Source organism: Argiope bruennichi, chromosome 8, assembly GCF_947563725.1.
Source record: "Argiope bruennichi chromosome 8, qqArgBrue1.1, whole genome shotgun sequence".
NCBI classification, from domain to species: Eukaryota; Metazoa; Arthropoda; class Arachnida; order Araneae; family Araneidae; genus Argiope; species Argiope bruennichi.
In genome coordinates, this window is record NC_079158.1 from 94,557,100 (window position 1) to 94,582,041 (window position 24,942).

At 29.0% G+C, this 24,942-nt stretch overlaps 1 protein-coding gene across 11 annotated transcripts in view; it reads left to right on the plus strand.

The window, feature by feature from the left end:
- Window positions 1–24,942, plus strand: part of LOC129980820 (solute carrier organic anion transporter family member 74D-like) — a 345,623-nt gene that overhangs the window by 296,527 nt on the left and 24,154 nt on the right. The window contains exon 1 of one of the 11 annotated variants that reach the window (XM_056091222.1): window positions 3,962–4,096. The exons of the other annotated variants lie outside the window; for them this stretch is intronic. The gene's annotated coding sequence lies outside the window, so the exon portion shown is untranslated. Of the gene's footprint in view, window positions 1–3,961; window positions 4,097–24,942 lie in introns of those variants that run through there. 11 annotated transcript variants of the gene reach the window in all.

Here is a 24,942-nt window from a genome sequence, read left to right on the forward strand (position 1 = left end):
AAATGAAAATTTGTGTTTTTGGTTGGTTGAATGAAAGAAAAATGAATTCATTTTCATGTTCACTTTACACAATATTGTCGAGTTGGAAATCCATTGAATTTATATGTTTTCATTCATATTTTGATAACGAAATTTGTATAAAGCTTTTAAAATTAAAAATTAGTTTATATTTATATGATACCTTTTTTTTTGTATACTATTTCAAAGAATATTTATTTTGTATTTTAATTTCCTGAATTTATATGAAATATTATAATTTCAGAGAATTTTGATAAGCTAGCATTTCTACCGATTCGACGATTGCGATATTATAATTGATTATTTAAAATTTAATGTTTTAATGCCATTAAATAAAAAATAATGGTTTGCAAGCGAAAACGAATTGATTATTTAATAAGGTCTTGTTTGATTTATGGAGTGAATAATCCAAAGATGGAAATTTAAAAGAACTTACATTACAACAACATCAATTCGTTTTCGATTGCAAACCATTATTTTTTAATAAGATCTTGTTTGATTTATGGTGTGAATAATCCAAAGATGGAAATTTAAAAGAACTTACATTACAGCATACCAGTTTTCTCCAGAATCAGCGCAGGAATTCGTTCTCATGATATCGAAGTATTTACAGCGATGCTTACTTTAAGTATCGTAGCGTGAAAGAATCCTGTTCATCGGTTTAGATCTTTTTTTTTTTCTGCTTTATGAACGCCTTTTTTTCTTTTCGTTAAGTGGTCACAAGAGCGTGAAATCTAGAGAAAAACATAATTAGATCATCTCTCAAGACCTCGAAACACTTGACGAATTTAAAGCAGTCGTTGAGTCGAGAATGACACTAATTGATCGTTTCTTTTCTTTCCATCAATAAAAATGACTCTAAAAATCCAATGAAGAAAATAAGATTCGCACAGAACAATCAATCAACTATTCGAAACCCTAGTTCTGTTAGCTATAATGATCTAGGTCTTTTCTTTTATGTTTTCTTGTTGCACATTTTCCTTGGCGTGAACTAAGTGAAGACATCATATTTCTGAAGCCATAAAAAAAGTTTCGAATTTTTTTTTTATATGTGTTATTCACGTACTTTTTTAAAAAGGTTTTGTATTTTATCTATTCTATCTATCCCTAATACATATTCCAATGGTGTTGTTCTCATTTTTTGTGGGAGATTTTTTCAACCTGTTGAATTTGAAAATCATTATAAGAATGTAAATATATTGTCAATTTGCAATCTTTCTTCTATCACTTTCTATGTTTTCACCATTTTCCTTCAAATTATCTGCTAGCTAATTTAGGCTTAAAACGCTTCAGGTCGCGAGTTATTTTCAAATGTTGATAATTATGAAACTATAATAAAAATTTCTTCCGTTAACAAATTTTGCTATGTGAATCATCAATAATAGCACTGAAGTTATTGATGATTCACAGCGCAATTATTGATGATTCACATAAACAACAAATACCCATCCTTATAGATTATTTCCATTATTATAATATTAATGCTAATCGACATTTGAGCAATGGTATTTTATAGAATATTTAAAAAAAAATTTTGATTTGCAATATTCAATGGTCGAAGATTATGTCAAAATATTATTTAAAATTTGAAGATCTTTTGCCATGAATATTATAAATATTGCGTAAGCAAAGAAAAAAAACAGTTGTTTCGTATGCCACTATATGGCTATAATAAAAATTTATTAAAGAAATTTAGGAACTGAGTTGGGAGTAATTCAATAATATTCTTTTGTGATATTTAAAACTAGCCAGTTCTTCTTTATTATATGTTAATTCTGAATTAAGCAAATTTGCTTACAATTTATTTAAGTCTTCTATTTGAAAGTAGAAGTTTACTACTTAACTTACTTATTTTTACTACTTACTGACTTAATTACTTTTTATTACTTAAAAGTAGTAAAAATTTACTGCATGCTTTCTTCTTGGAGAATTTTTTTAAATACTTTGCCGCTTAAATAATAATTATTTTTAATTAAAAAGAACAAACAAAAATATTTCCCATTTAAATAATAGTTAATTAAAATAATTTTATTATTTATATGTATCTAGGTCATCTTATCATCTATGCCCTTTCAAACTCTCTCCAGTCCAAATTAAAAGTGCAAATGCCTAGAAAAGTACATCACTATGGAGATGCCTAATAGCATTAGAGGCCGAAGAATTTAATTGTGCTGTGCTGTAGAATGTACTGTGCTTGAAGAAAAATCGCCATTCCAAAGAAGGCAATTCGCTAATATTGGTCTGGTGATTTTGTAAGCATGCATTAGAAGTATTATGTGAGCGACAAAATTTACCCAACAATCTTCGTATTTGAAATCTTGGTTTACCATTATTTTAAATAAAATATGTATCATTTTTCATTTTCATTCCAAATTCATAAATTTTTCTCGCTCTGTTTCTTCACTTTTGATTATTAGGTGAGGCTTAATAGCACAGTTTGAAATATAAAAATTTTTCTTCTTTATATTTCATTAAATCCAGCATTTTGGATTGGATTGGAAAGCTAGTTTCGAATACAAAAAGTTATGAATAAGAAGAATGCTGTATTGTTAAGAAAATTATCTTCTATTCGTCTCAAACTAATAATTCTAAAAAAAAAAATTGTGTAATTGAACTTTTTCCATATAAATATATTTGTGGCATGTAGAATGCAGGGGATGATCAAAATACATGCCTCATGACACTATTCAGTTCTCAAATTTACGACGACGAGTTAATGTCGCCATTGGGAGACGTTGGCCCGACGTGCTATTCTTTTCCTGGAATTCAGAATTTCTTGGAAATGGTAGAGAATTGTTCTGAGGTTAAATTTTAAACGGCACAAAAAAAAAAAAAAAAAAAAACCACCAGCTCCAGACAACTGCGTTATTTCTCTGTTTACTTTCCAAACGGAAAAAAAAAAAAAAAAATGTCTGTTCATCTTCGATTGGAAATGCCATATACTTATGCTATTTTGATAATAAATCCTTTTCTGTGCTGTTTAAAAAGAGATGTTAAATACTTTGACCAATAGTTAAACAAAAGTTACTTCTGTAAAAAATGTTCAAGTGTGAAATATTCTAAAATAAGTTCTTTTATAATTTTTTTTCTGTCTAGATCTACTTCTATAAGAAAAATGTCCTAATGTTATGTATCAAGCATTATATTCAAAATAAATTATGACTCCGGCTTAAACTAACTCTTGTTGATTTATCAGTATTGTTATTTAATCATCATCCAATAACCTAGGGGAAACATATTTCATTTGAATAAGTATGTGGAGAGATGGATTTCTACCATATCTAGTTTATAAATACCAATAATAATAATAATAATAAATAAATAAGCGTACCTTTATATATAAAAAAACTAATAGAAATGTTTGAATAAAACGCTTTCTCTACAATTCTTTTGAGTAAATTTTTTCAAAATTGGTGTCAAGATCTTTGTTTAAACCATCCGTTAATCCTAAATTTACAAGAACTCTTTAATTTTACCCTTTCTCGCATTTAATTGCTTCTTTGAACTAATTATTCAGTTGCATCAACAGATTTTTGGTTGAAAACATAAAAATTATTTTGAACTGTTTCGATTGTAACATCACCAGGGATTAAGAAAAAATAAATAAAAAATTTTTAAAAAAACTTTATTTTCGAAAGCATGATTTAATTCTTTTTTTGCGAAATTATTCTTGCATTCTTTCATTTGTTTTTTTCCCAAAACTCAGTCATGCGTGATATTCTTGTTTATCTTTCCCGCGCTTCCATTGTCACCGCTATTAAGAAATGAATGTTTTCCACAAATAATGACGAAAATAAAGAAGAAATAAGCAAGTGAAATTCGACACACATCTAACTAGTTGATTTTGGCAAACCCAATATTTCCTCGGTCTGCTCCAATCTGCTTTTGTAGTCTAGACTTAGGATAGACAGTCCGTTGGAAAATAACGTAGACTGGCTTCTAGACATTACTGAAACTTCGCGTATAGAAATCTGGGACCAGACGTTGTTATTGATTCTGTCTCTTTTCCGCTCCATGGAAATTATAAAGCTCGCGAGTCCTGCTGCCCGACTGAAGCCTTGTATGTGCAGACGATTTTGTAAGTGAAACTTTTTTATTTATTTCTGCTAAAAGCGGCGCAATGGTTTTGTCTTCCGGGTCCTTCTGCTGGAAGTGGGCGTTAGTTTTGGCGGGAGAATTCTGAGCTTGAAAGCGTCTGTTTTGCTTCATTTCCCAAATAAAAAACTTTCCGTCAGTTTACTTTTATTTTTCTTATTTGTTTACCTAAAAAAAAAAAAAAGACATAGCTGTACTTCTTTAATATCGATTCGGTTGCATTTTGTAATTGAAATCATTGCCTTATGGCATGTTCTGGTTAAAAAAATGATCGTAATATTTTTCTCAGAATATTGGATTACTTTTCTAAGAATATTTTTTTTTTTTGAAACTCTCATTATTAAATTTGAACTCAAATATCTCTGATAGAATTTAAATCGTTGTTTGGAAATTCGTGGCAGTTTTGTGCGAGATATGCAATTATTATAACTTCTTTAAAAGTTAATTATCGATTTCAAATTGATGAAATTGTGATCTAATAACAACAATCTCTCAATCACTTAACCATCTCTCAAATTATTTTTAAAGTAATTTGTAGTTTTCAGTTGTGTAAGTTTTCAAAAATGTTCTTATGATGATAGTTTATATTGTATGATGATCAGTTTCTCAAACGAAATGTTCTTACTTTCAATTGGATTGAATTCTTTTGGCTAATTTAAATTATTTGTTCCTTTTTTCGTTTTTTTATATATATTTATATATATATATATATATATTTCATATGTATATGTATATTTTTATACATTATTTCATATGTATGAAAGAAAAAAAAATAGATGAATTCTCAACATTCTTTACCAAAAATTATTGTTTAATTTAAAGAAATGATAGGAAAAAAAGGACAAATTTAGCGCATATGGTAATTTGGTTTTTCTAGAATCATAGGGTGTCAGCTGTTAACAAATTCCAAAATTTCAGAATAATTCTTCTTCGTCGTCTTAAGTCTTCTTCGTTGCATTAGGATCATCGATTCGAATAGCTGATTAAATTCCAAATTTAAAATCGAATCTATATAAACTCCGAATTTCCCGGTACATCGACTTTTGTTCTGTTTTCAGCAACACGAGAAACTCAATCAAAATTCCTGCTTCATTTTTTTTGTTAAAGCATCTCGCAGTCTTTTGCGCGAAGGAAATGCAGGAAAAAGCGAGAACGAACAGGAAAAGTTCTAGACGTATGCGTACAGACTCGCCGGTGCGTAACTTTCTTGCCGTTTCCTGAATCTCGTGAGCGCAATTGTATAATTTAACATTTGCTCGCAAAAGAAAATAATAACGAAACAATCCTAAAAAGAAACATAACCTTGAAACCGCGCGTCAGCCATAAATATTCCCCAGTAAATTTCCGGATCGCCAGAAGGCTCTGGCGTCGCTTCAATTGTCTCATCTGGATAAGTTGGTAAAATTCGGATTCTCCACGATCACAATTGCCACGCATTGTTGCATATTCTTACCTGTAGGACTGCCTCTTATCTTTTAAAGAAAAAAGTGAAATGAGGATCTTAAAAGAATGAGTTGTTTTTCACGATGAGAAAATAAGAACGGTGAAGAATTCCAAATGATGGTACAAACATGCCTTGTAATTGCTTTTCGAATATGTATACAACTGAGAATAAGGAATTTGATGCTTGTACGTGTGCTTATTCTTCCCCAATGGTTTCTTTTCCCTCTTTTATCTAAGGTAGAAAGCCAATTTTGGCTGTTAAACAAATAATCTCTTTAAATATTTAAGTATAATTCCATGTAATAACTTTCCATATAATAATTCTTAAGCAGGATGTATATGAAATCTATGAATTGAAAGGGAAAATGTCAGCCTTAATATGTCTGCTACTGCCACTTTAAAACTGATATTTTTGTCAGAAAAATTTCACCGCATTTAAGGTATTAAAAACTGTGCATTTGCATCAGATTTATTGGCGTGTCATAGATAACCTCTACTATTGATGCATAGATAAAGTATAAGAAATAAGCAATCGCATTTCTAACCAACAATGCTCCAATCAAACAGCCGAGATTCTAAAACCAAGTCACTCAAACCCTTTGCCATATATATATATATATTTAAATATATTTTTAAACAAAAGACAAACTCTTTAACAGAATTAAATTGTAGCAGTTGACATTCATTTGACCCTTCGATTCTGAATAATCAAAACAACCGTTATAAAGGTGCCGAATTCATTTTATGGCTATAAGACCTAATATTATTCAATAATCAAATCATTTTACCTGTCATTATTTTTGAAATGATAAGTAATGAAATCGGATAGGGTATTTAACAACGGAGTGTAATGTTAATAATTTGATACAGGGGTTTTAAACTTTTGTGTGTCGCTTGAAAACATGGAATTGATAACTTTTATATCAACAAGAAAATGTATTACTGTATTAAAACTGAATATGTTTAAGGAAGCTAATTTTGTGTTTACAATTGGGAAAAATGATAACCAAGAAGTTAAGAAGTTATTCTAACTTTTAGTTCGAAACACCGTAGTCGATAACGTTTTAGGCCTGATTCCTCTCTTTGCATTTTTTTTATGATTTGCTTTTAATTGTATAGTATTATATTTAAGTATTTTTTAATACCAACATAGTGACTCTAAATCCAATAAGTGAAACGATGAAAAGTATTGTTGGTAAATGTATTTAAACATATTTTTAAAAATTATTTCATTTAGGAACAAAATTGTACATTAAGAGATTTATTTCACTGAAACATTTTTTTTTTAATTTTAAAGTGGTATGAAAATGAGTTTTGAGCAATAGTATACCACCAAATTATTAAGAAAAGTTGCTATGATTTTAATTAACTTTTAGTTTAAAATATCACAAAGAAGTTAAACCTTCCTTTCTTAGTCAAAAGTTTACTTTTCATGATGTAATTAGATGTCAAATTTGGTAGCTCCTGGTCCGATGATCCGCCCATTAGAGCTATGTTTTTAATCATATATGTCGCATAATGCATTTTACGAATAGTAATGTCAGCCTATAAACATACTGCGTAAAGAAGTAGACAAAACGAAGTTCCGATAGTTTTGAACTTCGAAATCGGCTGTTAAAGCATAGATAAAGTATAAGAAATCGGCAATCCTTGTCTAAGGACCGACGGTGTTGAGCATAGCATATGTTTTTCTGTACTTAAAATTGCTATCATATGTGCAAGCATGACATTATTTGATTAGACGGCCCAATTCCAACAGCACAATAAGAAAGGTTTGGCGAAAAAATATAGGCGATGTTTCTGCCAGGCAGCTCCAGCTGAGTAGAATTTTTAAAGCCTGTTAGTTTTCACTTGTGTGATGTCAGCAGAAACATCTAGGAGTAACGCTTACACGTGGAAGTATTTGGTCTTTTCTACTACGATGTTGCTCTAATTTACATATACTTCTATGCATTTTTAGGCAGTTTCAATCTGTAATAAAGAAAAAATATATCTTTTCCGAGATTAGAGTTTATGCATAATAAATTTAAATTTCTTCTATCAGATTTTATGTATTATTATTGTTTTATATAATTTAATATCATTCATTTATTAGCATATTTTAAGTCCGCAAAAGTATTGGAAATACTAAATTCAATAAATGAAGAATTTATTAATTTTGTATGTAATAGCAGCTAAATATTGCGAAAATTATTTTTATGATCATTATCAGCCATGTGTTTTCTGTTTAATTTTTTTTGTCTGACGTCACTTTTATCTTCTGTCTGTTGTCATAGCAACAAGAGAGGAATCTATACGCCCGAATCTCTTTTTCGTTTTGCCAATTTAGGAGAGCTCTCGCGGTATTTTTTGCGATAATTCTAAATATATATTTCCAGGTGGCATTTTAGTCCCTCTATCAATTTTTTAATGTGAGACTTAAAATCTTTTTAATAACTTACAGGTGGATCTGTTAAGCTACTTTGAGGAAGTTTGTTTACTTTTAAAATATATTTCTCTTTTTTTATTGCATTGTTAGTTTTATTGCTATTTGGTAAAACTGAAATGAATTTTATTTTTATTCCTCCAGTTTTAGAATCTCTTATGCAGAAAATGGTAGTTTTAAAAAGATTTCCTTGGCGTTGTAGTAAATGAAAAATAACAAGATTAACTTTTCCGTTTTAATTAGGATCGTAATGTTTAAGAAATTCTGCCTAGAATTTTTGGACTTGCTATTTTTTTTAATTCAGAGTTCATTTTAATTTTATTAAAAAATATTCCATTTTCTTCAACATTTAAATTTGTATACTTTAAGATTGAAAAGATATTTATCATTTTCTCGATGAAAATCGCAGCTTGTTTTCCACCATATTTGAATTTGAAATATTTTAAAAAGCTTTCGTCATTTTTTTTCATTAATGAACCCTATCTCTGCAAGATAAATCTTTCAAGATTCTAAATATATTTAATAAATAGCAGAAGTGGAGTATTCTTACTAAGCAAATATTAAATTATTAAAAAATCATTTCTTTTTTTTAACATTTATTTGGAAAGTCTTCAAACGCTATTTCTAGCCTAGCTAATTTTTTTAAATGTTATATTGAAAAACGTTAATCAAGCATTCTTTATGACACTGCTTTCTTGATCCCGAAATTCGCATTATTATTTAAGAAGCCCTGATTTTTAAACATCAAAGAACACTGATATGACACACTATTTCACCAATTAATCAAGCATTCTTTATGGCAGTGCTTTCTTGATACCCGAAATTCGCACAATTTAAAAAGCTCTGATTTTTAAATATCAAAGAACACTGATATGACACACTATTTCACCAATTAATCAAGCAGTCTTTATGACAGTGTTTTCTTGACCTCGAAATTCCCACAATTTAAAAAACTTCGATTTTTAAATATCAAAGAACACTGATATGGCACACTATTTCACCAATTAATCAAGCATTCTTTATGACAGTGCTTTCTTGATCTCGAAATTCCCACAATTTAAAAAGCCCTGATTTTTAAGTATCAAAGAACACTGATAAAACACACTAGTTCACCAGTTTTTCTGTGTAAAATGTCGCAATTTCACTAATCCAAACTTTTCTTTATTTGGTGCAAGAATAATTTTTGTTTTTTAATTTCTCTTAAGTGGTTTAATCAATTATTTTTCTGATAAAACTTTCCATTATCTCTGAACAGCTTCCGAGAAAATGAGTGAAATTGATAGCATTTCCTGTGAGGCATTTTGTTTTTCGTCCTGGCTTCTCCTTCACATGTCTTGTTTGCCAACGTTTTCTGAGGAACTCCGCGTCCATAGGTTGGTTTCGGATAGATTTCTTTAAAAATAGTAGGAAAAAAAATAACCATCTCGTTATCGTGAGGCAACCGGATGTTTATAGAAAACATTTCTTCGATGACGAAAGGGAAAAAAAGAGAGAGAGAGAAAGAGGGAACGTGCCGTCTTCAGTAGGTCAAGGTCTCTGAAATTTTTGTATCGATATTGCCCAATCAGCATTCTAAAATGTTAAAACTTGCATTTCTTTTAAAGATGCGTTTCTCTTTTTTCTTGATTATTAAATTGGATGGTAAAATTGGTTCATTTTGTAGTCTAAATTTATAAAACTGTCTTTTCAAATAGCTTCATATTTTCGGACTTTAAAAGGACCTTTCTAGGCCCATGGGAAGAATGCTTACCACCAAATTCATCAATCTTTATATGAAATTATGTAGGTTGGCATAAGTTCTGACAATTTTTTTCAATAAGGTAGAAACTTAGATGCTTCAATTCTTTATCTCACACAAAATGGTATGGCTTGATTTGCTCCTAATTATTAATTAACCAAATTAATGAATGAATGAAATTAAAATTTATGTAATAAGCAAAATGAATCACTTTTCTTAAGCCCATCTCAATTAAAAAAATATTTTAATATACCATGACTAGAAAAAAATGGCCTATTAAAGAGTTAAGTAAGTAAGAGACATAAAGTCTAATTATTGAAGTCAAAATAAGTAACAACTAATGTCAAAAATAAATTTTCACTCATAGAAATAAGCAAATATTAGTATAATTTTAAAAATGTTTCGATTTTTTTAAATTTAATTTTTTTGACAGAAAATTCACGATAAAAGGTTAAAAGTCTACTGGAAATATTGGCGGAAGAAAGGGTGATTTAAACTAATATATAAATTAGATCTCTAGCACTAATAGGAGAAACCAGCAACCTTATTTAGATTATAATCTGTTATTGCTTTTCTACATTTCAAGTATTACACAGTGGCAAATTCTAGTCCATGTAGCTACTGCTGGAATTTTTGTAAAATTTTAGCATTTTGATAAAATGTTACCTTTTTTGATTGTGATTAATCATTCTAGTTATCACTAGTTAAAAGAAATGAAAGGAAATTTGTAATAGTCAATAGGTAAATTAATTACTATGTTTTCTGTGTTTATTCTTAAAATGCATGTTTCGTTTTATTCCAACTTTAAAAAAAAAAAGAAATTCCTTGAAATGTACATTGAAGTAATTTTGAAAATTTAAATAAAATAAACTTCAAATTGAAGTTTTGTTTCAAAGACTTACGCAGAAATAAAATGCATCAATGAATCATAAAACAATAAACTTTAGTTCCTAAAAGAAATCATACCATGAAAAAGGTCTAAAATATTTGTTGAAATGCATTTCATATTCTAGCAGTGCTAGTTTATTTAATGAATCATTCAATAATATCATGAGTATTCAATTCTGCGTATTATTTGCAATTCACTGATTTCGATTTTATTTTTATATTGTCAGTCATGCTATTGCTTATTTTACCATTATTTATTTATAGCAAGGCTTTTAAGGATTATTAACTGATATCTTGAGCAACTGATTACATCGTTGCACCATAAGGAATTCTTTTCCAGTTTTTATTTTTCAGTAAAAATAGAAAATAACTATTATTTAATTAATTAACTGTATTTCATTAATTATCATAAATCTTTCGTTGAAACTTTTCTTACACTTCGATGTTAGTGAGCAAAATTTGAAATGTTTATAATGTAACAAATATTTATAAAGTTATCATATTTCAAATCAGTTGTTGAAAGCTGTTTGGCAAGAACGTCGTATACGATTGGATTGGATGTGGTAATTTCCTGGCGCAAGATCCTTTTCTAGGATATTCTGCACCGTAAACAAGTTTCACTTATTTAGTTTTTTTATTCAGTTCCATAAATTCATCGTGAAAAATGGTAAAGCAGTAAGTAAAAGTAGAATAGCAAATTTAAATTTCACTAAAAATTCTAAGTTTTTTCAAGAACGGAAATAAATTTGAATGTGATCTCGGGAATTAGGAAATAGGTCTTAGAATTAGGAAAAACAAGTTAAAATCAGAAATACGGTCTCTGTGAAAATCAGAGCACCAATTAAAATGTGGCCTATAGTTAAAGGAACATTTCATGAACCGCAAACAGGCGGAGATTCTCCAAATAGTAAGTGTCTGTGTGTAATACGTGAATGGCCGATATGCAGTCGAGTTAAAATCACATCATACTTCCGTTGAAAGATGAAGTCCATGGAATAATATTAGGTTTTACTTCGTGGAGTTTATTATTTACTTCTTGATCCCAGCCATTTTGCAATTATTCAGGATCCACTTACATAGTTTATCAGTATAATGCAGAGGCTGAGAACGATACGTTGGAGCAAATTTAGCTGCAGTGTCTGCTTGTTCATTTACTTCAATGTGTGCTGGTATCCATGAGACATGTGCTGATATCCACAAGAATAAAACTCTAAAACCCCTCCTAAGCAGGTGGGATTGCAAACGCTTAATTTCTTGTATGAGACCATGGGAATTTATACCATCATTCATGGATTCCAAAGCACTTAAAGAATCAGAGTAAATAATAGCTTTTACTGGATGTTTTTCTGAAAGATATTTTAGTGCTATATACAAGATGTTGCCGAATTCGACCGACAAATTCAGGGGGGTGTTAGTAGACATTAGGAGGGTAAAGAATCACCATACAACATTGGATCCCAAACGACGTTTAATTGGTGAAGATCACAAAAATATAGAAAACCTGGAAACTGTAAAAAATTAATGAACAAAATAACAAATGCTGTTTTAATTACGATTTTTTTTAAAGTGAAAACTCATTCTTAAAGGTTTTTTTTATGCTGTTAACATGCGGATTTGACGATCTAGGGAGTCGTAAATTACTGAAAACGAAAAAAGTAGTTTAGAATCCATATTTGCAAAAATATTAAAACTTGAAGAAAAATAAGAGCTTGAAAATGAAGGAATTTTATAGTCTTTAATTGGATATAAGTGTGTAGTGTGAGAACTAGAGAGTTTTAAAGATATTCAAGAAAAACTAAAATGGGAACTAGAAAACATCGCTGCAATATCAGTACCGATGTTCGCAGAGAGCGTTGTCAAATACAAAAGACAAATTCAGAACAAGGATAGTAGGCATTAAGTCGATGAAAAATTACCAGAAAACATAGGGTTTCAGATAACGTTTATTCAGTGAAAATCTCAAAAACAAACGTCGAAAAGACAGTGAGTCTGGCGAAGAGAATGGCAAGAACAAGTTAATTGAGAAGCCTTCTCGTATGTAAATTTTTCATGCTTTCTAGAAAAATAAAAGCAGCGAGCAAGTATTCATTAATGAGCATTGTAGAATGGATGGTCGTCATACTTCATTCGCAAACAACAAGTCAGATTTCAAGAATGTAACTCAAATGTGCTGGTGCTCCATCATGCAAACCAAATTGTCGGTGTTCCCTGCAGTAAATCCGGAAAAACGTGCTGGAAGAAAACAAGGTACTTTTTGCCGCTGAGGCGCTCGGGCAGAAGATACGGTCCAAATAGATGACTCTGCCCAGATGTTAATATCAAACTTGAGTTACACGTTCGACGACATAGTAATTTCTTAAGACAGGCTTCATCTGAGAATAAAGCTCTAGCATAAAAATGTGCATCTTCCTGTTTGGCATCAAGCATCCAGCATGGAAACTCCAGCCGATTTGTGATTTTCATTGAAAAACGTTACCTGCGACCCTAGTTTTCTGGTAATTTTTCATCTACTTAATGCTTACTATCCTTGCTCTAAATTTGTCTTTCGAATTTGACAACGCTCTCTGCGAACATCGGTACTGATGTTGAAGCGATGTTTACTGGTTCCCATTTTAATTTTTCTTGAATATCTTTAAAACTCTCCAGTTCTCACATTACACACTTATATCAAATTACAAACTATAAAATTCCTTTATTTTCAAGCTCTTATTTTTCTTCAAGTTTTAATATTTTTGCAAATATGGTTTCAAAACTATTTTTTCGTTTTCAGTAATTTACGACCCCCTAGATCATCAAATCCGCATGTTAACAGCATGAAAAAAAAAAAAAAAAAAAAACACCTTTAAGAATGTGCTTTTACTTTTTAAAAACTCGTAGTTGAAACACCATTTGTTATTTTTTTTACTTAATTTTTTACAGTTTCCAACAGTTTCCCAACTTTCTATATTGTTGCGATTTTCACCAATTAAACGTCGTTTGAGACACCATGTTGTATGGAGATTCTATATCCTCCTGATGCCTACTATCACCCCTCTGAATTTGTTGGTCGAATTCGGCAACACCCTGTATAATGCTGTCAATTCAGAGGTAAAATCACGATGTTATTCTCAAAAACAAAAGCGCAACCAGCATTTGTATCAGATTTAGAGCTATCTGTATAAATGAGTAGATGATCATGAAATATTTGTCCATGGGAAAAGAAAATAGATTTGAAAACGTCGTATAACAGAAATTAAAATTATCTTTAATATTAACACTCGAAGGAGTTCCAACAAAAAAAAAATCTTTCGATCGTCCGCAGTTCTATTTTTAATTAAAATGAGAAAATATGTTACATAAAAGTATTTTAAAGTCCCTTAATTTCTCGAAAACAGTCTGTCACTTGCAACTTTCAAAAAAAAAAAAAAAAGGCAGAAAGTTAATTTTTTTTCAGTTAAGAATTTTTATTGAAAACTTTATTTAAAAATTATGAATGGCAACTTGAATTATGCATTTACTGCTTGGAACAGGAAAGCGGACATTATTGACCGTGAAATTTTGAATTTATTTTTTAAATAACAAGAAAAATCAAAACAAATTTCAAGTTAACGAGACATTTTTCAATATCAATAAGGAAAATATATCTGATTTAAATATTTCGTTTTCCTATGTTTTGGGCCATTTTAAATTCATCTTACGAAACAATTCTTGGGCTTGTTGTTTGCTTGCTCAGTAATGCGCAGGCGCGATAGAAATGTATCTTTTAATTCCTAAAAAAATAACTATTTATATTAATGTCGCTAAATTTTATCTGTAAAATTTTCCTAAAATCAGGAACTAGAAGTAAATTTCACGCACTATGTAATAATGTTGTTATGATAATTTATAGGATGAAGTGCATTATAGCAAATTCACACTGCTGATAATACGCATTTATTCAACAATTCTCTATTCTTCTGAAAAAACATAAATCTAATCCATTTTTAGAATAAAATTCTAAGCAATAAGTTATTCTGCTATTATGACCTTGTTTTAACTAACACTTTTCAGATAAAAAGACGAAATTAACAGGAATTACTAGTTTACGTAGGATTACCTTGAAACTGACATTACTTGTCAATTGAACTCATTTTTTAAAAAAATTTCTTTTTCCTAACTAAACGAAACATAACTAACTGTCTTTTCAATAAAAATTTCTTGTTATAATTTTGTGTCCCTTTTTTTTCTGCACTTTTGTTACATCGTGTTACGTTCAATTGTGAATTCTGTGAGACACGTACTGACCGCGAAACATTGTAACTTTTTAGTGTTCTCCGTCAAATAAGTCATCTCACCGGGGACTTTATTCACATGAAAGCATTTATTTTTTAGATCCTAACTAATCTCTTAACAATAGACAAAGAAAGAGTTTGAAACAAACTCGCGAAAGATCTTGCTCTGTTAATTTTATAAGTAAATTAATTGTTCTGATAAATTAATGTTATTTTTAAAGTTTTTCATTAATGGACTTTATAGTGCCACAGACTTATGATGCCGCAGCTACGAATTCTTTTAAAATTGATAACTCATATTCTACTATCGGTTTTAATCGTGACTTTTTACCTGTAAATTAGCATTAAAATGCCTTAAATTTTATTTATATAAAATCACTTTTATATGATTAACATATTATATTTACATCAATACAGTGACCAGACAATCCCAGTTTTCAGTAAATATTTGGAATGGGAAAAATTATCCTGAATTTATGACGATTCTCAATAAAATTTCTGGCATTATACTATTTTAAACTTAAAAGTGTGTTTAAAATTAAATTAAAAGTATGAGTTGATTTTGTAAATTGAGTTATTGGTCCATTCTACCTCGCATATTATAAAAAAGGATAGACATATCCTTTCTTTACTTTTGACATGGTCTGCCTATTTCAATAAATAATAATAATTCAGTAACATAATTCCTTTGGATATTATTGATTTGTATTATGAGTAAATCTATACTACCATCGATATTATAGGACAAAATGTCCCATATTATTCGGGGAATTCCCGTTTTGAATCGTCATCTGATCACAGCTCAAAATTATGAAGTTCATCCCAAAATCGCCGTGGAGCTTCCGATCGAGATTCTTAATTAGGCTTAAACCATAGTTTTTTAAAGATTTTTTTAACATTTTATTTTCTTTCTGTCAATAGCTAGATCATTTCGTATTTATAAATCTGGAAATCATTTGTTTAACATTTGTTTCTTTTCTTATGGTTTGAATATATCTTTTTTTCTTATTCCCTTTTATTATTATTATCATGTATATCTATTTGAAGGAGCACGCCCATACTTTGATAACCCCCGCTTTTAAAACAAAGTTGTCTAAATCTCTTCTGGTGCTATAAATAATTTTTATTGTTTTTAACAAAGTTAAAATGTCAATATAAATATTGTTTATCTTGTCTAATAAAAAAAAAAAAAGGAAAATAACTATCTTTCAATTTTGACCTAGATTTTGTTGCAGGAAAAACATCGTAAATTTGTCATCGTTTTCATGTCATTATCGGGTGCTTAATTTTTTATGAATTATATTACCTTACGAGTTCAAAAGGTGAAATAGTTAAGAATAACCTATTTGCCTGAAATCAGGGAATTACCCGAATTGTAGAATCGAGATTGTTGTTTGCGAAAAGGCAAAATAGGTGATTTCGGGACGTAACTTTCTATTGCGCAAAAAGAAAATAGCCGCCAAATTATTTCTTCCAGAAAATATATTTGTGGAATATTTTGCATCGTTATAATTAGTGTCTTAGAAGTAGCTACATTTACTTTTACTCTCATTTCAGAAATTTGTAAATGATAAATTATTATAAATTAAAAAAATAAGATTTTTTAAGTATTTTAGAAAACTGTAGCGGTTACATTAACTCTACTACCTTCTCTTTTGATACAACAGATGGCGTTTCCTTATTAACATTAAAGTATATTTTCCATTATCTTTCTCAGGAGTCATTATTAAATTGTATTCTAATGAGTGTCGTGTATTTTTCGTATTTGTGTTGTCTTGTGAAGTGTGGAACTTAGAAAATAATTAAATAACTGTTCCAGTAACTCGTCTTTTATTTTCATCTATCTCATATAAAGGGTATCGTCCTTTTACAAAGTTTTGATTTATTATTTATTGATTATAAACAAAAACCATTTTAGTAGTTAGTCCAAGTGCACTTCTTCTACTTTTACTAATTTTTTTTTTTACCAAAATATCAATTTATAATTGAGGAATCTTTGAATGAACATAAAATTAAATAATTTTTAATAAACAAAATAATTTCTTTAAATTATTTTTTAAATCAAAGTTAGAATAAGCATTGAAACCCATCTAAGCTCTCACAATAAAAAGTGAGCGAATAATATAGTTTTTTTAAATCCTACCCAAATGAAGACCTTATAATTTTTCACCTTCAAAAATTATTACTGATAATTGAAATTTAAACTTCAAATCTGAAAAACCTCATGGATTGAAATTTTTTTCATAATTTTAAACTGTCAGAATTTATGTTTGTAAACAAACATCTTTTATTTATTCCGGACAATTGCTGACTACTCATTTTGAAAAAATAAAAAATAAAAATGTTTTGCAACAGCTGCTCGCTGATTCGGAACATCTGGTAATAGTATTAATGATCATCAGGGTGCTGTGTTTTTCTGTTTTATTTAAATCATCCTTGATATTTTTTTCCCCTCTTAGTAATCACGATTGTGTAATCTTTTGTTTATGGCGATCGTTTGCGTTTAAAATTTTCAGAATTAATGGTTTTCTGTCGCCGACCTTCAATTGCCGTCTCTCATTCTTTAAAATAACGTTTTTTTTTTTTTTTTTTTTTTTTTTTTTTTTTTTTTTTTTAAGAAAACAGGGCATTAGAGATTTTATAGTGGGATATGTGAAATTGAAGCCTTTGTTTAAATAAATAAAAAATATCTTTCAATTGAAGATGTTCATTTTTAGCTTGCAATAGTTTGATTCATGTATCAATAGCATGCAATAGTTTGATCAATGTATGGATAGACTATCTTCGCTCTTTGCTCATTTTCTCATTCTTTTTAATGAATGATTCTGATGTACTGAGTCTGAATTTTCAGTGGTATTTCTGAGTAAATGTTGTTTTTTTGTACTTTGAAATTTATAAAAAAAGACAGTTTATTTTAAATTTATTAATGAGATCCGCAGTGAGGTTTGTTTTTTTAAATATTATTTTAAAATTTAATAGGTAGAAAATATTTCCGATTTATTTCATTTCTTAATAGTTGGGCTCATGCATCAATTATCGTTTTTCAGATTCATCAGCCAAAATCGAATCACTCTAAAACGCCGTATAGACTGTCGACAAATCCACATCCTATAGATTCTTAATTGACTTAAGTACGACAACACCCCCCAGAATATTTAATATAATTAGATAATTAAAGGAAAAGTAAGAATGAAGAGATTAAGATAAGAAGGAATCTAAGACAATGTTGAAATTTCCACAATCGCATTAATATAAATTTTGAATTCAAATGAGTTGGAAAAAAAAAACATGCAAATCAGCACCACTATTCTTTATATGCATCATGTTCAATTATATTACCTGACAAGAGTGAAAAATATTTGCTTAATTCCATCATTTTTATAATATCAACCATGGGCGTTGCCGGAACAACTTCGGATATATCCCGGATCCCTATTGTGGGGTTTATTCAACTAGAAATTTCAATAGAATAAGGAGGAGCTCAGAGGCACCCTCGTTCCATCACGTGGCCCTCATAAAGTGGGTGGCCCATTTACATGTGCTAAGCTGTTTTGAGAACGGAAATCATAGTTTATCGGGCAGTAGGTGATAGATACTTCGTGTACGAAGATGAATAGATTAGCTAGCTTTAACTAATCTAGTCTTCAGTTACTAAGATAGAAGCATACTGAATAAATGTATATAGCAAGAACTAAAAGAAAATGTTTTAGTTTATATTTCAGAAGCTCTGGTCTTATAAGTTGAATGATGACAGGAATGAGTTTCTCTTTTTTCTTTTTAAATAATAAATAATTAAAGTAGAGTTTTAACACGTCAATGTTTATTGGTTAACATGCATGTAAAAGAAATTATGCAGAACTCTCTAGTGAACATATCTTTAAATACAGAACCACTAAATTGGGAGCGTAATTCCTTTTTGTGTAGTAGATCCTTATTAAGAAAAGGCTTTTAAAAATCTTAATTAGATTTTTAATTAAAAATTTAATTAAATTTTTAATTAAAAATTTTATGCACGATATTTTAAAAATAAAATCTGCTTTATAATGAAGTATTGTAATGTACAAAATCCTTTTGCCATCTGTTTTTAATTAAAGTTAAAATATCAGTTGAACAGACGATTTTTAAAAATTATCAGTAGCTAATTTTATATCTAATATTTTTTAAATTAGTAGAATATCAGTTGAACAGACGATTTTTAAAAATTATCAGTAGCTAATTTTCTATCTTTAATATTTTTTTAAATTAGTAGAATATCAGTTGAACAGACGATTTTTAAAATTTATCAGTAGCTAATTTCTATCTTTAATATTTTTAAATTAGTAGAATATAAACTGAACAGACGATTTTTAAAAAATATATATAGCTAATTTCCTATCTTTAATATTTTTTAAATTAGTAGAATATCAGTTGAACAGGCGATTTTTAAAAATTATCAGTAGCTAGTTTCTATCTTTAATATTTTTTAAATTAGTAGAATATAAACAGAACAGACGATTTTTAAAAAAATATCAATAGCTAATTTCCTATCTTTAATATTTTTTAATTAGTAGAATATCAGTTGAACAAACGTTTTTTAAAAATTATCAGTAGCTAATTTCCTATCTTGGATATTTTTTTTTTAAATTAGCACTACAAATTTTGTCCACAAATGCTAGAGAAAATTTTTATTAAAAAATAAGGTTATTTGAAGGTGTAAAAAAAAGGTTGAATTTTTGTTAGTATCTAATTAATTGAATATTTAATTAATTTTTGTACTTAGGAAAGTTGAACAGTGTTATTTCTTATATCTTTAATAAGTGTGCAAAATTTGGTTGAATTTGATCTATATATTTTGAGGAGATATGGCTTATAAAAAGCAACAATGACTTTTATTTATATTAACAAGAAAATAGAGGTAAAGAAACACTTTAAATGCTATAGACTCGCGTTAATTCGGTATTGCATCCATCCAGACTATCTTATATTCCGGTGTTTTTAATAGGGCGAGTGCGGAGTTTACATGTTGATATCGTTTTTTTTTTTAAACAAAACTCCTCTAATTCGGCATTCCTTTATCTGATATATGACGAATTACTGTAAGTCTGCTGTAACAGTATAAATTAGAAAAGAAAAAAAAAAAAAAAAAAAAAAACAGAAAAAAAAAAAACAGTACAATTATATTTATTTACCATATAATTACGAGCATTTATTTGTGAAAATAATATATTAATCATTCTTGAAGTCTAAATTAGATTTTATATGATACTGTATGTAAATAAATAAATAAGATGAAGGAAAAAAAACTCGAGGACGAAACCGACTGTGAGCTGGTGACATTGAAAAATGACGTACCTGTAACTCCGTACACATAATACTCGCTTCACTCACTTTGACTAATGTGAAAAGCTATTTTAAACATGACTGGGATTACGTTTCAAGAATTTTTTTTTTCACGAAATACGGGGAAAAAAACGATTTGTTGGTTTTCAAAAATGGGCTGCTATTTATTTTAATTTCTGGATCTCTTTGTAATTTTTATCACGTATGGAATGTTTTCCTCGTGAATCATGAAATTTAACAGTCTTTTTGCACAAATTCTATTCCTTGAGATGATCTTGTTGATATGGGTACAAAATAGGTAATTATTTAACGTTTATATTTTTCATTATTCTAGAACATTTCCCCCCTTCATATAAATATATTTATATAAATTTGTTTAAAAATAATATTAAAAAATCATAAGTGGAATAAAAATAATAATAAAAATCTTATTTTTTATTGCAGTTTTTTAATATATTTTGCAGCTATTTTAATAGATTTATTGCTTGAATTTTATTATCAATTTATTAAAAAAATTCATTATATTTTTAGAAATTTCTTGTCATTTCTAACTCTCCTTCTTACCCGCCCCGAGTTTTAGAAAATATAAAGAAAAAGTTAGATGCAAATTTCCAAAGGGGATGAGAAAAAAATTGTCAAGAGTGTCAAAGATCAATTTTTATGATTTTTTTTATTAGTTGTAATAAAAAAAAATTACGAGCAAATTAAACCTGTGCTGCCATCTACAAAATATCAGTGTAACTAACTCGGAATTTTTTGAAAACTATAACAATTAAATTTTCCGCATTACAACTTATAAAAAGGCAGTATAGTAGTTCTGTTGCATGGAAATCATTCTCTAAAAGTTTATATTTATAGTGATAAGTTGGTCATGCCACAATGTTTGTAGCATCTTAACAGATTATATTCATTTCTGAACTATTTCTGACGATTGAATTTAAAATATTTGTATATAAACGAATAATTTAAAATATAAACATGAATAGCTTCAAAATGTATCAATTAGATTGATCTCAAGTATAATGATTTAAAAAAATGGCGTAATAATTAAAATTATAAACTTCCATAGTAAATAAAATTATAGACTTTTTTGTATTTATGTGAAACATGGTATATTATTACATGATAAAAAGAACATTAAATGCATAGGAACTGAATTATTAAAACAATGAATTGCTTTATGTGAACTTAATTTTTAAAGTTGAAACTGGTGTGTTCGAAAAAGATTATAGAATGTTATTTACTTATCTGTAGAATGATATTTCAAATCAGAATGGATGCATCAATAAATTAACTTCAAACTTTTGCAAGATTTTATACAGCCTAAAATTGAGATTTCATATACATTTTTTTTTAAACTTTTGAGAGGGGATTGCTTTTGAAGCTGAAAACCAAAAGTCTTCTGTTCATATTCGAATATAACGAATGAAAATAAATTACAAAATTCCCCTACTGATGTTGGTACATTTAAAATAATTTACAAAACGTAAAAGTAAATCACCCAGCCCTAAACGCCGACCCGATTTCGATAATTTTAATTTTATACGAAAGCTCATAACCCCTAGATATGTCATCTTCTATCTTCAGGAGAAATCTCACAAACATTGTACATTCGTTACAGACAGTTGACTGTATTTCTCAGCAGCAACTACTATATCAATTTCACCAATTTTTACTACATCTGATAATCATTGACTACTAAATGCATCATCAGCTGTTGTCTGCCTTCCACTAGCGTCCATTTTCGAAAGATTGCTACTATGCGTTTATGGATCTAATAGTTGATAGAATCTTCCAGCAACTACTGTACCGATTTCGCCATATACAAGCTAATACTTTTATTTCATATACAAACTAGAGATTTAACTACGTCATGAGTGATCTTTTGCTATTTTTATTTCCGAGAGATGTAACAAAATAAAAGTTTGCTAGAACTCCACAAACCTCAACAGCTAGATCGATTTCTCCAATTTTTGTCAACTCATTCCGCCACTTTATAAGCATAGCTAATTAATTAAGAAGTTCTTTCTTTCCAATAGAATGCTTTATCTGTATTTCGTGCATATATAATGTAAAATAATACTCTCTTTTGTTTTGATAAGATATATTTCTTAAAAATTAGTCGATATGTCTGTAGTGATACTATCGATATGATAGGTAAACGGCTGGTCGCTTAATAATTTGTAATTGTTAATGCAAATAATTATTTTTTTGTCATTGATTCGCATTTTAGGAAATTTGTGTAAAATAATGATTTTATACATATGTTGCCTTTTCATATTTTTATTTTATTTATTTATTTTTTAATTCTCGTTTCTCATATGTCTAATGGAGAATACAAAACTTTTAAAAAAAAATTTCCCAATTAATTACCTGAATCGGAATCAAATTTGAATTTTACAATTTTTTAGAAATTCTTTGGATGCTTGTCGCTCTAGTATGAATATAACATATTTAAAATTATCTTAAAGTAGATCTATTTCCGCCTTTTCTTTGTTACTGTGATTCTGCTACATAATTGAGAAGCTGGCCGGTAACAAGTACTTATATTTTTTTGCAAACTGTTAACAACATATTATGAATAGTCATACCAGTCACGATACACAAATGAGAAGGCGCGGTGCTTGTAAAAGAAAGAAAAAAAATGCTCGTCTTCGCTACACTGTATCATTTCCTCATTTTCAAGCCCTGTTGATCTACTTTATCCTATTGTTTATTTTTGTACAATGAAAACCGCAACCTTTAAATCATCCCCAATCTCTTCAATCTTCGAAAAAAAAAGGAAAACTTTTTTATTTTTTCATGCTTTGCGACCACGTGACTTCGATGCACCGTATTCTTTTGATGAACAGTGAGCAACAAATGACCTCCTTACATTCATTTGGCGCCTATAACGGTAGAGGAACCTGCCTCTATTAAAACGCAGATGGTTCGGTTAGCATATATCTTCACTGATTTTTATACAACTTTTGCGTGACGCTTTGGTGTCTCATTAACATAGAGGCGCAACTAACACTCTTTCAGCGAATTAAAATTTCAATCTGTTTCAGAAACACTATTAGCTGTTGAAGAAATTGCTAATCGCTTCTTAAGGCTGATGGTGGAATGGTTTATGTTTGTTTCATTCGTCACGTGCAGCGAAAAAACATTCTGCTCATAGCGTGGAATAGATCTTACAATTAAAAGAAAACATATTTTAATCGCGTTCATTTTGAAATTAAAATGATTTTTGTAATGGTGAGAATTAAGTTTATTATATAGATTATTTGTTAATTATTGTAATCTTTTCATAAAAAAATTGTTTATTCAAATTCATTTTGATAGAGTTGCTGTACTATACAGCATCAGGTTATGGCGGTTTCCTTTATTTATTTATATTTATTTTAAAATTTATTTTTTGCATGTGAATTACATAGTTCTACGTATTGCAATTGTCTAAAAATTTGACATTAAGATTTTGATCACCATTTTAGAACCCCTTATTCCTGATAAAATATTTTTTGCATTTATGTTTCTGTCTGTCTGTCTGTATATGTGAAACGGGATAATTCAAAAACACAGCGAATAAGATAGCTAAAATTTGGCATAAGATTTTAAATAATCTTTATCATGTTAAGGACAGACTTAGTTTGTGGGAGGAGATATTTTTCTGGAACACATAAATAAAACGGTTTCCTTCACTTCACTTTGCAGAACACGAAAAGGATCGCCTTATTTTTTAATAGATATTTTTTTTTTAATCTGTACTTTGCTATCTATGATGAATGAAAGTATTATATGCATTTTGATTTTTGCGTTATGTACAAATGCATTGCTACTCTGTCCAATAAAGATTTTTTTTAACTGTGGAAATCAGAGATAAACGCAGCATGATAGTGAGACTGCTGTTATTTAATATGTAATGTTTAAAATCTACGATGACATTAAAATATTTTTTTCAAACGATCACTAAAAAACATCGAAATTACATTATATAAAAAAGTGAAAAATAACCATTCGAAAAAGTAATTTAGAGGACTTTTATTGGTGTATATCGAGATCATTAGATGGCATAATGCTATATACAATGTGTTTTGATCACACTTTATGAGTTACATTTTCAGTTTTATAAGAAAATTATTGCAGGATAATATGAGCGAATATAATTCAATTGTCTTTTATTTTCTAAAAGTTTTTATTGTATACGGATATCAGTTACTTATTTGGGTAGGTAAAGAATTTACTTACAGAATTAAATGTAATTAGTGATTCATTTTTGTTATTAATAAATGTTAGAAATAGATATATGGAACAAAAGAAATTCAGTTTTGGAAACGGAATTTTCAGAAACACTTAACTACATCCTTCCGTGTTTTTCACGACTCCATTCCTCATGCATTGATGCCAGTTTCTAAAAATCACGTTGCAATAATCTTCTGGAACATATGATCGACTTTAAAACAATAATCTCTATGAAAGTGACCTGGTAACCCTGGCCTCGACCATCGTCTGAACCAGGCAGACATCGGTTTTATAACTTGATCGGCTTATTAGGTCAGGTTTGATCTAATTGCCTCTCGACCATTGTCTTGCCACAGTGACACACTTTCTCGTCCATCCTACGTTGCAAGCCAACTCAGGGGTGGACTGGAAGTGAAGTTATTTCGCTCGCCTTGTACCATCTCCATGCAAAAACGGATTTGAAAACAAAACGAGTTTTCGTCTTCGAATAGCACTAACCTATTTACGTAAGGGAACCTTGGTTGATATTCTTATTCATGAGTTTA